We start from the raw sequence: 15,244 nt of genomic DNA on the forward strand, positions 1-15,244 counted from the left end.
GTGGACCTGCTGTAACAGGAGCCTTGAATCATCAGTAAGCAATAAACTTAATGTTCAAACATTCTTATTTCAGCTATTTGGCATAGGCAATTAAGTCACTTTTCCCATCGCTGAATGACACTGAGCAGCCTGACAACTGCTACAAAACAACAAAAAATGTTCATGACAAATAATCCAAGTTCAAATAAAAACAAGTCATGACTAAGAACAAGTCGCAAATATAAACAAGTTTTAATCATCATCCAAAATACTGTGAGTATCCAAATCTGCCGGTTTGATAAATATTGTATCCCAGGTGAATTTAAAGACACGACCAACAAGAATACATGGGTGAACAAGTCTAATTTATGACTTGGCAAGAGCAAAGAAATGAACAACTCAATAAGACAAAACATTGGCGACAAAAACTCACTGTTTGGTCCCCATGCAAGACTATTTGTTTTGGATGTTTACGTTTTTTAAGCGATCCTTGCCAATACAAAACCAAGTTGTCTATCTGCTGAGTGTTGCATGTTTTAAATAAATTAAAATGCTTCTAAGAACATAAAACTCAAAAAATATAGCCTACATATCAAAAAAGATGATGATTTTAAAAGTAAAAATGCGAATACATAGTGACTTCCATGACATACAGTAACAACAAAACAGCCTTCTCTCAACATGCTTTTTCCACAAGAACAAACTCTGCAGGAGTGTAGGTTTATTTCGTGTTAAATTCAAGTCCAAATCATAAAACATCGTGCTACTGCTATCAATGCTACAACATGTAAGACACCTAGATTTGCAGTAGAATTTAACTTCCATTGAGATTTAATAGCTAAATGTCTTTGGCCTTGTAACTTCACTTCTACTGTAGTAGGCTAGCCGAAATCTACTGAAGTCAGTTAAAAATGGCGACCACATAAACGAGCCACGTCTCCGCCTCAAACAAGGTCAGACGAGTTTCAGTTTTTCTAATTTAATTCTTCAATTGTTCATTTTAAAAAAATTTTGTGTTATTGAACTAAGTTTATTTCGCAATGGACGTACGTAGCTTAGTGTAGCTAACAGAAACAATTTTTTAACTAGAGGAAGAAAATTTTGTCATGCCTATAGAAAGCGGTAAGTTAGACTCTCTTTTTTTATAAGCCTGTCGCAAGCAAATTATATTCATTCAAACCTGAGCTACTTCTAACAAAATATGACAAATGGCCGCAGCAGTAAATATAACATTTTTGGCGTTAAAGCGATTAATTTAACTGATGATGTAACTGTGAACATCCAGAATAAAATTTTAACTGTTTTGCTGAAAAGCTGGTAGGCTATAATTCTTTTTTTTTTTTAAGCCTAACCTTTTCTCGACAACGGAAAATGCCAACAAACCCAATTGAAAACGTCTGTTCACAATATAAAATAAATTCACATCATCATTTGAAAAGCATTTCAAGATTTTATTCGGAAAATGTGGTCCACAAGGCACAAGTTGTAAAGCCTGGTTATTAGCCTGCTTTTGTGTAGCCTACTAGCAACCAAGAGTTGGCTACTGATCGCAAAGTGGACTCCACGCAGTTATATTTCTATTTTTTCTGATTCGAGAGGACTCATATTTAAATCCAGCGATAATGTCCCTGTCAATTTGGAAAAAAATCCAATAAATGTTTCTGGTGTTCTTCTTCTTGCGTTTGAGGCGCCACAGATCACGTTGTTACACGCAGGCGCACCAGCCAATGGATTGTGTATTTATCGAGGGTTGTTAGGTCCGCATATCTGGTGTTGAAACAAAATGGCGCCAAGTCTTCTTTCAGCAACACATCAACACAAGGCTAGCGATTCCAGCAGAGACCGACACAATGAGGCAATTCGCCACTTTCCCTCTGGGCTTTTTTCGTGAACTCGCGACAGGTTACTTGCTAATGCACAACACACCGCTTCAGCTCAAATGCTTAAAAAGATGGATTTCTGGTGATGCTGCTGATCTGCAGCCTTTTATGGTAAAGTTTACAAACGTTATTTCGTTCATCAACCTCACCCAAGCGATTACAAGAAATTAATCGGTTTCCTTGCTAAAGCCTTGTGTCTGCTAGCCGGCTAAACGTGACATGCAGGCAAAGCATGATCGCACAATACTTTCGGCAATCAGGTTGCTGCTACTCGATAATTTGATTTCATCACTTTGCATCTGAATTAGTTTAATTTGTTTTCTCAATTCAAAGTAAAATTACGTGTAGTTTACTTTTTATTTCAAGTACCAAATAGAACAACTTCACACAAAATTATTACAAGTATCCTACAAGTAGGTTTGTGATCAAAAATATGCTTTAAATTTTATTGTTTGCGTACCAGTATTCAATTTTTCGCTCTGATTGCTTTAACCTTGGTTTAACTATAAAAAAAAATCAAACTGTAAGATGTAGCATATGTGCCCATAAAATTGTTATCGAGTCAAAGTGAAAAAAACGATTTGCTCAAGGAAACAAACCAAGCCGCATATCGAACAAAGCAATTTTCATTTGAAAACAATAAAATCTTGTAACTCTTTTGTGCTAGTCGCTTGCCGCAAATTAGTTACAACTCCAATTAAAAATTGGTCCTTTGTAGATTGATCAGCATCATAAAAGTTCTTTTAATGTAAAAAGGTCAATTTTCTTTGATTGAACCGACCAGTAATTTTGACAGGAGAGTCCAGAGAGTAATTTTAGTCACGGACTTGGCATCATTTTATTGGCCCGCAATGTTTTCAAGAGGGCCAAGAGCTTGAAAAACAGGCCGAGGATTTTTTAGATACAGTGCGTTTTTCTTAGAAATATCTTGATTCGCGGCCCAAGTATCTCATTGTTACTGGGCCCAAATTATCTTCTCAGCGGCCCTTTGAACTGACCATGGAACAACCTTCATCTGCATTTAGTCCAAGCCTGCGATAGAAATGTCACCAATGAGAAGCAAAAACACACAAGTCTGGTTAAACGCAGCAAACGCGTTATAGTTTTGAAAATGGCGGTCAAGCTCTGCAAGGAAGTGAAAAAGTTGCTTGGGAAGTTTTTGCAAAACTTTTATCAGATGATCTCTAGTGTTTGCTATGAGATCTTTTTTTTTTTCAATGAGATCAATACCAGGCTGCAATTCAACAAACTGCCTGAAAATGTGAACATTGAAGAAACACATCAAGAAAAAAACTTTTTTCGCGTGAACATTGCGGGTTGCATGTAGCCGGCATTCTTTTCGTTAAACGAAATGAAAATAAAACATGTTTTATTTCGCAGTGACATGAGTAAGCTACATGCCAATCGAGGGTGACCAATACAATTTTGTAAGGCTAGCCTATTCAAAAGAAAAGAAAAAAACATCATTTTGCGAACAGTGGTTTCCAATGGTACGTAGCAAAAATCGTCATCAAAAAAGTTAGTTCGAATTTATGAAACAACAAAAAGCAAACACCAATAATTTTTTGTAAAAACGAAAAAAAATTGATACTTTAAGAAAAGATATAATCCATGGCGCCCTCTTAATCCTACTCTATTGTTACTTCGAACAACCTCTAAATCTTATTGTTACCTTTCATTGCTTTTCGAAACCGGTTTTCTTTCAAGTCCTTGATCATGTTATCCCGTGAAGTATAAATCTGAAGAATCTAATTTTATTTTAATTTGTTGAAATCTCTAGCAGATCATGTTAGCCTACCAAAGTCCGTTATCGTTAAATGTATACAAATAGCTGCTTTATTAGTCAATTCTTAGAAAGATGTAGATTCTAAAGGCATGTCTAGAAAATACAAGTTTGCATGGTAAATATATTGAGTTTTCGCAAACTCTTGAAACCAGGCATAGCGGTGAGATGGCGGTGCGAATTAAGCGCTCCCTTTCAATAATCACGCGAGCTTTGATCGACTCCCCGCTGGTTGTTGAAAAACACCGCCACCAAATTTTGAAGACTCTCTTTTTTTTTTAGCAAGCTTAGCTACTTGATAATTGCCGACTCCATCGAATCGTAAACCTTTGCATTGAGCTTGCTATCATCTGAAGAACATGCATTACGTCAGACTGCTGCAGTATCATCCAAGCCTAAAGCAAGCCTACATTGAAATAATTAACCTTGTAATATGAAACCAAATGCAGTGGTTGAAAGTATTCATGAGTAGGCTACTGCTGGCACGGTGTAATTCTGCCATATGGATGACAGACTTTTCTGCCGTCCAGTTTTATCTACACAGATTCCTATGATGTTTCAGCTTTCGTGCTTTACAAGTGGGGACGATTTCATTTGCTTAGGTTTAGTGCGAGGACATAGTGAGTAGCCAAATTCACTGTTTGGTGAATATAATCGTTTCTGCCCGCGGAAATACCCAAGCATTTGGCACAACAGAAACTTCCGAAAGCGTTGATGACAAAAAAAACATTAAACACTTTGATTTTCATTAGGCTATAAATGACGTTTGTGTAAATTACGCGCTGGTTTCCTAAATTCGAAACTCAGAGAAAACACATCGTAAATAACTACCTTAAATATTTACATACCGCTTGCAGTTTTCTATGAAGTTCGCTTCCAGCATGGTATTATTGAACGCCAAATTAGTTTAAAAAAAAAAACATTTACATTATGTAAGTTTTTGATTACGTTTTTCGAAATTCTTATTGCTCACTACAGTGAAATGGTCTTGTCAAGCACAGTATTGTAAAGAGACGATAGTTCTGCAGAGCAAAGCAAAGTCATGCAAATAACAATGGTCCTCGTGCATCAGATACCGGTAAAACAATTGTGGCAGTGAATAAGCGTTTCATTGAAATTAATTTTGCAAAGATATATTGAAACTGTCCTGTAGAATGCGTGGCTACTGCAACGGGCGGCATATCTTTTTCCTCTTCTTCTTCTTTTTCTGGCTTTATTTGCGGCATATACGCTAAGTTATTTAGAGTTTTTGCACTGTTTTAATTTATTCATCATGATATAAAATATTCTTCTACTACTGGAAACAGCTCACTGGAACTACACAACTATGCTGTTGATTGATAGTTCATGAAATTCCTCAATTTTAGAATAAATAAAGCACATTATATCAAGTGCGGGAATACATGACTACACTTTTAATTTGGTTGGGCATAATTGCTGAATGAAAAACGGCCGAGAGAGAGAGCAACTGCCTACTCTCCCAGTGCCGAAGGCTTATGTAGGCCTGCAAGAAAAACCTTATTTTTTCATACCCGACACTTGAATCAAGTATGGGATCACTTTTACCTTTTTAACCATAATCTCAGTGGGTTTATCCCTAGTTTATCACATCAAATTTATGATTGCTAGAGTTCAGAACGGTAGCTACCACATGACAACAAGATGACACCGCCGACCAATCAGAACATGTTTATGTGACTACCGTCTAATTGTGACCATTCCAGCACTCAGCCAGAGAGTTGGTTCTTGCTTTGAACTTTGGTAATTATAGAAGAAAAAAATAGTTATGGAATTGTTGGGAATCGAACCTACGTCATTGAAATGACTATTACCGCCTTAACCATTTACATCACTCAAACGTTGGCGAAAGTTACGCAATGTTTGAGTTTTTCCTTTGTTCTTCCTGGAAACGCAAAATTGATGACGTCACAAACAACGTAGCTTCTGATTAGTTGGCGGCGTTTATCCTGCAATTGGGATTATATTGGGAATTAACATGTCCAAATTGCTGCTGTCTCTTTGAGCAAGTCTACAAATGGGAATCAATGGGAAGTAGCTTTGTAGCTTTACAGTTGATGAAATTCATCCTATCTGTGGCGCAATCGGTTTGCGCTTTCAGCTGTTAATCGAAAGGTTGGTGGTTCGAGCCCATCCATGGACGAAACGTTTTTTTAAATAATAATAGGCTACTTTTTGAAAAGCAATGCTTTTACGGATGAATCTTAATTTTTTTATTAGAAATATTACTGTACTGCAGGGCTACTCAACTGGCGGACCGCGGTCCGAATCCGGACCTTCTGGGTGTTGATGGTGGACCTTGAGCTTTTGGAAAAATAACCTCATTGCTACGTTTCAGGGCTTCTTTAAGCAGATTTCTACTGGGAGGAAGCAATTTTTATTGTGATTATCCTGATTGCTGAGGGGAATTCGCCCCCCAAACTCCCCAACACTTTCTCATAAATCCAAGGCGAATTATATTTTACCTAATAAAGTGGTTTGGTACAGATAGTTTAACTTACGTGGTTGCGTGTGAAATATCATATTCACCGGACCGCTAAAAATATTTAACATGCAGATACCCAATTCAACCACGAACCATTGGCCAATCAGAATCTACGCTGTTCATGATGTCATCAAGGTTGCGTTCAGGAAGAACAAAGGAAAAACGCAAATTCTAGCTAAATTAAGTCATGGAATTGTCATCGGTTGACTTGGCGCAGAGGGTTAGGGCGATGGTACTCATTTTATTGTTGTGGGTTTGATTCTCACCACTGCTATAGCTCTTTTTTTTCTGTAATTGCCAAACAAAGTTCAAAGTAATAATCAGTTCTCTGGCGGAATGCTGGAATGGTCACAACTGGACAGACAAAGCAGCATCTGATTGGTTTATGGTTGGATTGGATATCTGCATGTTAAAGTGCCTACCAAAAATATTCAACTTGTCATATTGGATTTTTGTTAACATTAGTTGAGTAACCCTGTTGTACTGCATGTACGAAAACTTTTGGCACCCTTCTTCAAAATGGTCATCCTATAGCTCTTTATCGCTACTTTGCGTTAAAATGCATACATTCATTCTTGTTTTCAGATGCTGAAAAATGTTATTGCAATAAGTTCGGTTCAGTTGCTTTTTTATTTCTTTTTTATTATTACACTTTAGCAATACTCTGTGATCAAACAATGAGACCACGTGATTTAGCGACGATGGTTCAACTATCGGCGCATGCAGCTGAGCATCACACTTAAAGGACAGCTCTCTTTTTACGACATCTTGTCCATAGAATGCGATCAATGCGATATAGACAAAAATATCTTACCAAGCACAAACTTCACGCTGTCGACATCTATTAGGCTGTCTGGTCTAAACCCCAGTGGTGCCGAAGTTAGTTGAGGATTGGGGGGGATAGGCTAAATCAAAAATTTATCAAATTTTAGACGATTTTGAACATTGGGGGGGATGGTACTGGTTTTAGTGGTTGGTACTGGTATTAAGTTTATTAAACAATCACCGGACCTCGGTAAATTAGCTGCTACCAGCATAATATACAGATAAGACATCATGGAGATAAAAGTGCTACCAGTGCTTTTGTGAATCACTGCTGCAAGATTAGGAAACCAGCAAAGAAAAATTGGTACCTCCAGCGGGATTCGAAGCTGTGACCTTCGAATGAATACTTAGTTTTTCCAAAAAAAAACAAAAAAGAAACAGAAGTTATAGGCTTTTCTTCTTGCCCTCTCCTTCACTAGAATCACTACACTTAGTGCACTAGACCTATAGGACAAAGTCACTAGTCAGAAAACTGAAAACAATCTCAAACAATAGCCTAACTTTCAAACACATCACAAGAACTTGTTACAACCGAACATATTGCGTCTTACGGTAGTGCGTATTGAAAACTCATTAGCAATGTCATTTATGCTGATGTCATTAAGAATATTTTGGTGAATGTTGCAAACAATGCTAGCATTCAACTATTTCTGTCCCAAAGTATTTCTCAGCCAGGTTTCCAATCTACGAAGATGGGAAAACGACCTCTCACAGGCAGCAGAGCTTACCGGGCAAACTAAGGGGATCTTAATCAGCTGGAGTAGGCCTATGTAAGAATTTTTCAACTAGGACAATGCCTGGTAAGCTCTTTTAGCATCGTACAGAGATTTTGCTCCTGTTGCCTTGCTGAATGAATGAATTTGATAACTCATCGATTGTCTATTCAGCTCTGGATAATTTTTGACCATTTCAGGAACTAAGCCGGTCTTGAAAATTCGTGCAAGTTCTTTATACTTTGCCAAATCGGAATTCAGGCTACATTCAAACCGTTCGGTCAGTTGAGAGATAACTCTGTTATGAACTGATTGTAAAGTATCTTATAATGCAGTTGAGTGTCTTCAGTAGCTGCCATCGAGCCTCCACCCAATCTTTCAGAGACTCTTCTTTGCCGTGATGCTTGCAAAGGCGTGATAAAATTAGTGGCAAATTTTTCCTAAAGTGAAACTGCATTTTTGTAATGTTCTCAAACTCCAAATCACGATATTTCTCTTGAGTGATTTTCAGGGTCTGAAACGGCTCTTCACAAAAGTCAATGTCAAGCTTTTCTTCTTGCAACGTGATACTAAATTGTTCCATAAGTGCCAAAGGCTTCAAAATTAACACAAGTCTCAAATATTTTTCTGCAGTTTTTTCATTACTACAGTGCCGTGGCCAGTGGCCTAGTCCTACTCGTCCTTAATACCTTCAATGAAGGTCCTTCATTTTCTAACGTCAAATCCAAGACAATTTAGAATTGTAATCAAACATCAATAAAAGAAAAACAACAGCAATTCGAGATGCTTGCAAACAACTAAATCGAAGTACAACTTCAGAGCAAACATTTTTTTCTAAATTATTGGGGGGGATGCTGCCAAAATATTGGGGGGATATATCCCCCATCCCCCCCTACTTCGGCACCACTGCTAAACCCTAGCCTAGAGGATTGCAAAATTATCAACAAAAATATAAATTAAGCTTCGAAGGTAGTCTCTAAAACCGGAAACCATATTTACTCAATCAGTTAATACATAAGCTCAACATTCTATAAAGTTTCCTGTTCTGGGGAGAACGTTTAACTGAAAATTATGAATTAGGCAATCAATTACAAAGATTGGTGCCATTTGCAGACAATTTGTTGCAGACAGAGATACTTATCTGATAAGGAAAATACTTCAACCAAACTCTGTCAACCAACATCAGTTTCATGTTATTTTACTATTTAAATACACAGTGCATCAATAAACAAATTCATGCGTCGTATATAGGCTAAGTTAATCATACAGGTTCTTCTCTTTATAAGATAAGAATATAACCTTGTTGACAAAAACAATAATAACAAATAAATTCAAAATTTTTACTGTACAAAATCACATAGCAGTGGTTCTCAAACCATGAGCCCGACCCAAAGGAATTAAACTTGGACCTTGAAATCATCGATTGGAAAAAAATACAAGAGATCTAAGAACTAAGCGGGATTACTAAAGGGCCGCGAAAGCCCTTTTAGTATAAAATAGAGCGAATTTTGAATCATTGCAAAAAATGCGTTTAAAAAGTACAAGCATATATATATTTGTTTCCAAATAGCAGGTATTCACGGTTTAATCTGACAACGAAAAAAGTGGTATCTCTCTTTCTCATGCTATAAAAGTATGTAGGCCTATCTTTCATGACAACACATGCTATAAAAGTAGGCTTGTTCCGGCAGATTGATTGCTCTCTTGAATCGTAACTGTGCTAACGTTAAGTTTGCGTTATTTCTTCTTTCTTCTCCTTGGCGTGGCTTACCTGCGGACTCAGACGTTTCACTCCTAATTGTCGCTTCTGCCGCCTGCCGGTAGCCGTTCTATGTGGAGAGACCATTTACCTTTTTCTATTGAATTCAGTATTGGTAAAACAAGCGAGAGAGGATGCCAGGACGCCTTTACGAGGCGTGTGTACTTTGAATTTGAGTTTGACAGTTGTGAAGTCCATAAGTGTGTACAAAAAATCAGGTTTTTATCTTCACTGTAGACTCAATAAATCAAAAGAAATTCAAGAATACAAGTTATGTTTGTGACAGGAAGAAGAAGGGATTGTAGGTAAGCATTAACCTCCTACTCTTGTGAACAAGCCTATATAACACAATAAACAATTGGAGAGACAAAAAAATTCTGCAGTTGTTCTTACCACTAGCAAATATATCTTTGAATGTAACGGCATAACAATAGTTAGCCGTTGCATTATACTGCACATTACTATCTTCTCGTTTGGTCATGGCGTTTCAGAAAAAGCAATAAATAAAAAAGAGCTGTTTTCAACAAACGTTTAAAAGTGATATCCTTTTTTGAACTTGATTTGAACTTGAACTCTTTCTTCAGGCTTTGTTTCGCTTATGGTGGTGTGTCTTGCCTTTACCTCCTGTGCAATTGAAACAAATTTGTTATAAATAAGCAATAAACATATCATAGAGCACACACAAAAGTAACGCCGTGCAAAAATTGGCCTTTTTATTCTAATTATTTGTTATCGTGTTCTCTCTCAATTTTTTCTTGCTGTAATGTTGAAGAAGTCGTTATTACTTTTTGAACTTTTTTACAATACAATGAAGCCAGGCCAGTTTTTAATTATACATTATAGTTTTTAAAAGTCATGTACCTCGGTCGAGACTGCGAGATAATTCGTTTTTGGTAGCAATGTTCATGCTGTGGTATTTGCGTATTAGCTGTGTCGGAAAACCTAAATTAAACAAAAAGGCCGTTAATATCTTCTTGCATAAATTTTGCAACAATGTTAAAGTGACTACGAAAAACCACTTTTTCCACGGCTAACTCCAATTTACTAAAATCTGACTTAGGTACTTTCAAAGCTACACTCTCAATCTTTTTTATCAATTTAACATTTGTTTTGCCACATTAACGTTTGATCTGAACAAATCTAGTTCAACTTGTTTAAAACTATATTAAGGTCTAAACCAGAGGTGAGGGACCTGCGGCCGGTCAAAGAATTTTGTGCGGCCTGCAAAACAATTTGACAATCGCTCATGCATTGAAGACAAAAGACATCTCAAAGCTGTTTTATGCCTTCACTGGTACACCTTTCATTATCAGTGCAAGTACTGTTGCTCTATCCTTTTTGCTCAAGTTGATTTGTTTTTATTTTTTACTGTTGTATGTTTCGATTCTGCGTAAGATAATTTCAACTGTGCGGGTTTTATTACTTTCATCTGCCGTTTGTTATCTTTTCATGAATCATATCTTGAGTCGCTTCTAAAAGATTTCATAGTAGGTTACGATTAAAAAGTTGTGTGACCAGATAACTCATGTGTATTTGACAAAGTGGCCCGCGACCGCAAAAAGGTTCGTCACCCCTGGTCTAAACTGAAGTAACAGTTGCATCGAACAAGAGTAGCAAGATACCTCTGTTTCTTGAAGGTGCAGCATGTACAGGTCTAATTTCTGCCAGTACGATAAGACAAGCAAACAGACAGCACGAAGCAAACGATCGGTCTTCCCATTTTCATACTGATAGAAGTTTTGAGAAAATTAAACAATGACGTTTTTTTTATAAACAACAGAATAGATCAAATTGTCACTACTTGTCAATAAATCTTTTTATTTTTCTTACGCCCTTTCGTATCTGAATACATAGTTTATGTCAACCAATGGCTTAACGATAACAAGAACAACAAAATTTTCAATTTTTAACGAATTGTACTTTCATGCCTAGAAATCGATTAAATATATTTGAGCTTGCGGACACTGATAAACTTTAACCTTATTTAGTTACGGAAAAAAAAAATTTTTTCGGAGTGTTAGCTTAAAATTACATTTTTTTCTCAAAACTTAAAATTGCAAACTTTTACAAACCGTTTACTGCAAATGAAGAACTTTCAAATCATTCAAATTGCAATGAATAAATTCCTGTGCGATGTCGCGAGCTTATAACTCAAGAAACGGCCTTGCGAAAAAAGACACGAAAAAAGGCATTGTTTCAAATACTAATTTTACACTGTGTAGTCTACAAAAAAAGAATTCTCATCATCGTTTCAATGTAATTCACACGTCAGGGCGTCAGGCAACTGTCACACCTCATTTCCTGTGAATTGTGAGCAAAGATTTACATTGAGGGTGACTTGCAAGTAAATTTCTTTTATCCAGAGAGAAATTTTCCGAAAGCAAAATTAGTTCTGAAGATAGCTAGTGTTGGTAAATGTTGAAAGGTTGACCGGCAGTCTCAGAAAAAAAGCTAAAACAGAAGCCATATTGACAAAATTGCTAAATTGCATGAGCCACGGTTAAAGATAAACCGTATTTGTATTGGTTAATCGATTCATTGTGGACTGCATAGTGCATAGACGAATGGTGAGAGCCACGGTGGGTACGGTATTCAAAGGGGCGCGGGTTCGACACCGCTCAAGAGCATGCGGTGTCAACAGATGGTTTAAGACAAATTGATCCACACCAGAGCTCATTTGACTTTGTACAGGTGAATTTTCGCGATTTAAACTTCTTTTTAACTGTTTTATTGTTAACAAGTAGATTTGGTGATTGTAAGTTATTCTAATTTATGATACTGATCCCAATCGACTGGATAACTGAGTGGTGAGAGCCCTGGCTCGGAGTTGGAAAGGTCACCTGTTCGACATTTATGAGCAGCATACACCTGTGTCTTACGCAAGACCGTGGCTATCTAGAGATACGCCTGATTTGTCACATTCTGCGAAATTTTCCAGATTTTGTCAACTTTGGTGACCGTCTGAATGATATTTTCTAAAAACTATATTTTACCGTCTTTTTTACTGTTTTTCCAACGTAACACAATGGTTTTGACATCATCAGACGTTGAAAAACAAAGACATTTAGTTTTCGAAAATTTTATTATCTGTCTGATTGAGTCAGACACTAGCAGTAGCGGGAATCAAAATCTGCAAAATGTGACAAATCAGGCCGCAACTACAGGTGGTCATGGCAAGACATTTAAAAGGCATGCCTGAAGTTAGATAAGAAGATTGGCTTTCTTGCCTTTCCGTCCACTTAATCTAAATCTTCAACTACTGGGGGTAAGTCTGGATACAAGAACGACATACTAATTCTTAAACAGGGTCACCAATAGAACAACATAAATAGCAAAATAAACAAAACAGAAATAGCATGCGCAATCTTGCACAATATTTTGAAAATACTGCTTCAAAATTACTTATCAATTTTTTTTATCAAAATCAGATTGCATGAATCATACGAAAGAATGTTGCATTGCAATCAACAATCTACTAAATTTGATTCTCTGGTGTCAGATAGGTTATCATTAAGTTTTGCTTCTGTTACAACAATGCAAACTTGAATAAACTGTTTTCTGGTGTGTATTGTTCATGTTAGTGTGTTTAGTTGTTCAGCTAGCAAAAGTTGCCATTCGGTTGCCATTCGACAATATAAACGTTGTGACGTTGCAAGATCAATTTGTTCAAACAAACAGAAAGCTTGGAAGTAAATAAAATTATCTTTTGAGTGGAGTTATGTTTTAGCCATTCATGCAAGTCAACTTATTATTGCGCAGATTAAAATCACTTGACTCTCTACACTTTATTTATCGACTGTTTATTTCGTTCGAATAGATATTCGATTGCGATCTGAAAGATTGTTACGCAGACATAGCCAGCTAAAGATCTTTTTATTTGTATGTTAAAATTAAAACTTTGGTTCTCAAGAAAAACTGTAATATTTACCATTAAAAAATTATCGTGTCGTACAATCAGAACTCTTCATCAGATTCGTTCGTAGCCGTAGGAGAATAAAACATTTTTCAGGTACAAAAAAAATCGCCGAAATTCTGTCTAAAAGGAATTTAAAAACGCAACAATTTATAATTTGCCCAAATAACCGGACATTTTTGTACAAATTTGCAACGTTTTTTTTTTAGCAGGGATACGACCTGGAGCCCCCTGGACTCCCATCTCTTACAGCTATAGATTCGTTTCTTTGCAGGTAACCGCTTTTTAAATTGGTATATAAACCTGGCTATTGCAGCTCGATCTTTTAGTTTTACACACAAATAACTGGCTACACATTTTGTTTCGGTGCAATACGAAGGTTTCGAGCAAGGTGCCAAATATCTGATGCAATTAATAGCACGATCGGAAGGGGTTTTTATCGTGCGTAGAAGAATGAAAATTGCAATGCTGCAATCAAATGAAGATGCAGGCTTACTTCTCTTTCGTTTGCGTTTTCTTGTCACTCTGTCTTTGAAAAACGGAAGTTCAAAGTTTGATTGGTGTTATTAGTGCTGTAAGGAAGGAAATACTGTATTTTAAAATAGAATCTGACTGCTTAGAGAAAAACAGAAGTTGTGCTTTTGGTGTAAAGGTTGAGTGCATATTGCCAGGCTTGTCCATGGGAATGGGACTCCCACGGGAATCCCATGGGAAATGTCCCATAGGATGGGATGGGACAGCACGAATTGCATTTCCCATGGGACAGTAGCTAGGCATTTTAAGAGCATTTTAAGAGCATTTTAAGAGCAGGAAATTGAAAATTTGCTGAATGAGCACAGTGACTCGGAATATGAGTGCCAATGATAATGAATTGTCATAGATAGACAACTTTTCTGAACTTTAAAGTTAACAAAATCAATAAATTTTGTCGTTTTGTATCTCTTTTTGTACATTTAGTCCTATCTAGTACACATTAGACTTAAATTTCCATAAATTTAATAACATTTATTGAATGGTATTTTGATGGGAATCCCATGAGATGGGATGGGACGGGACAGGCATGAATTGCTATGGGATGGGATGGGATGGGACAGAAAAAAATGTCCCATGGACAAGCCTGCATTGCACAGGTCACAAGATGCACAAACAAGGAAAATGGTTTTCAGTTTCATTTTGCTGTTGAAGAAACGTTTTTAAACCGCCAATGTGAACAGCTACGTGCTTAGTCTTGCATTTAGCAAATTAACTCGATCGGAAGAACTAAAATTCAAATTATAAAAACAGAGAGAGACTGTTCACCAGGCATTGCAAATTTTTTTAGTCAAATTATACTTGATCAAGCTTACGAATATCGAATATAAATAATGCCAATGCATTAATCTACATTCATCTCTTATCAGACCATGTGAGCGACATCTACTTGACAAACACGGTTAGGCTACGGGTGTTCTCGAAGGTTATTGCGGTCTAAATACCTCCTTCTCCACTTTTGCTTAAAAATTTGATAACAAACACCGGCGTTATCTTCTTTCGTGTGCAACAAGATTGTCCAGATTTCAGTGCAAGCGATGGAAAGCCAAGTTGGTGTGGCATTATCCAGTGGTGTAATACCATGCGTTTCATTTGGTGCCTTACAAATGGAACATTCAAGAACGTCTTGGTCAGCAGTTTGTTCCTCTGCGCCGCACGCAGGCCCGGATTTAGGGGGGGGGGCAGAGGGGGCAGGTGCCCCGGGCCCCCCGACTTTTGAAGGGCCCCCCTACTAAGTTTTTGTTTTAAGTTTTTGTTTTATGTTTGTTTCATGTATGTTTCGGCTTTATGTATGTTTCGGCGTTTCGCATCCAAACAAAAATAAAATGACCATCCATCCATCCCTACCTGAAAAAAAT

The sequence above is a fragment of the Aplidium turbinatum genome, chromosome 18, assembly GCF_918807975.1.
Source record: "Aplidium turbinatum chromosome 18, kaAplTurb1.1, whole genome shotgun sequence".
Taxonomy (NCBI): domain Eukaryota; kingdom Metazoa; phylum Chordata; class Ascidiacea; order Aplousobranchia; family Polyclinidae; genus Aplidium; species Aplidium turbinatum.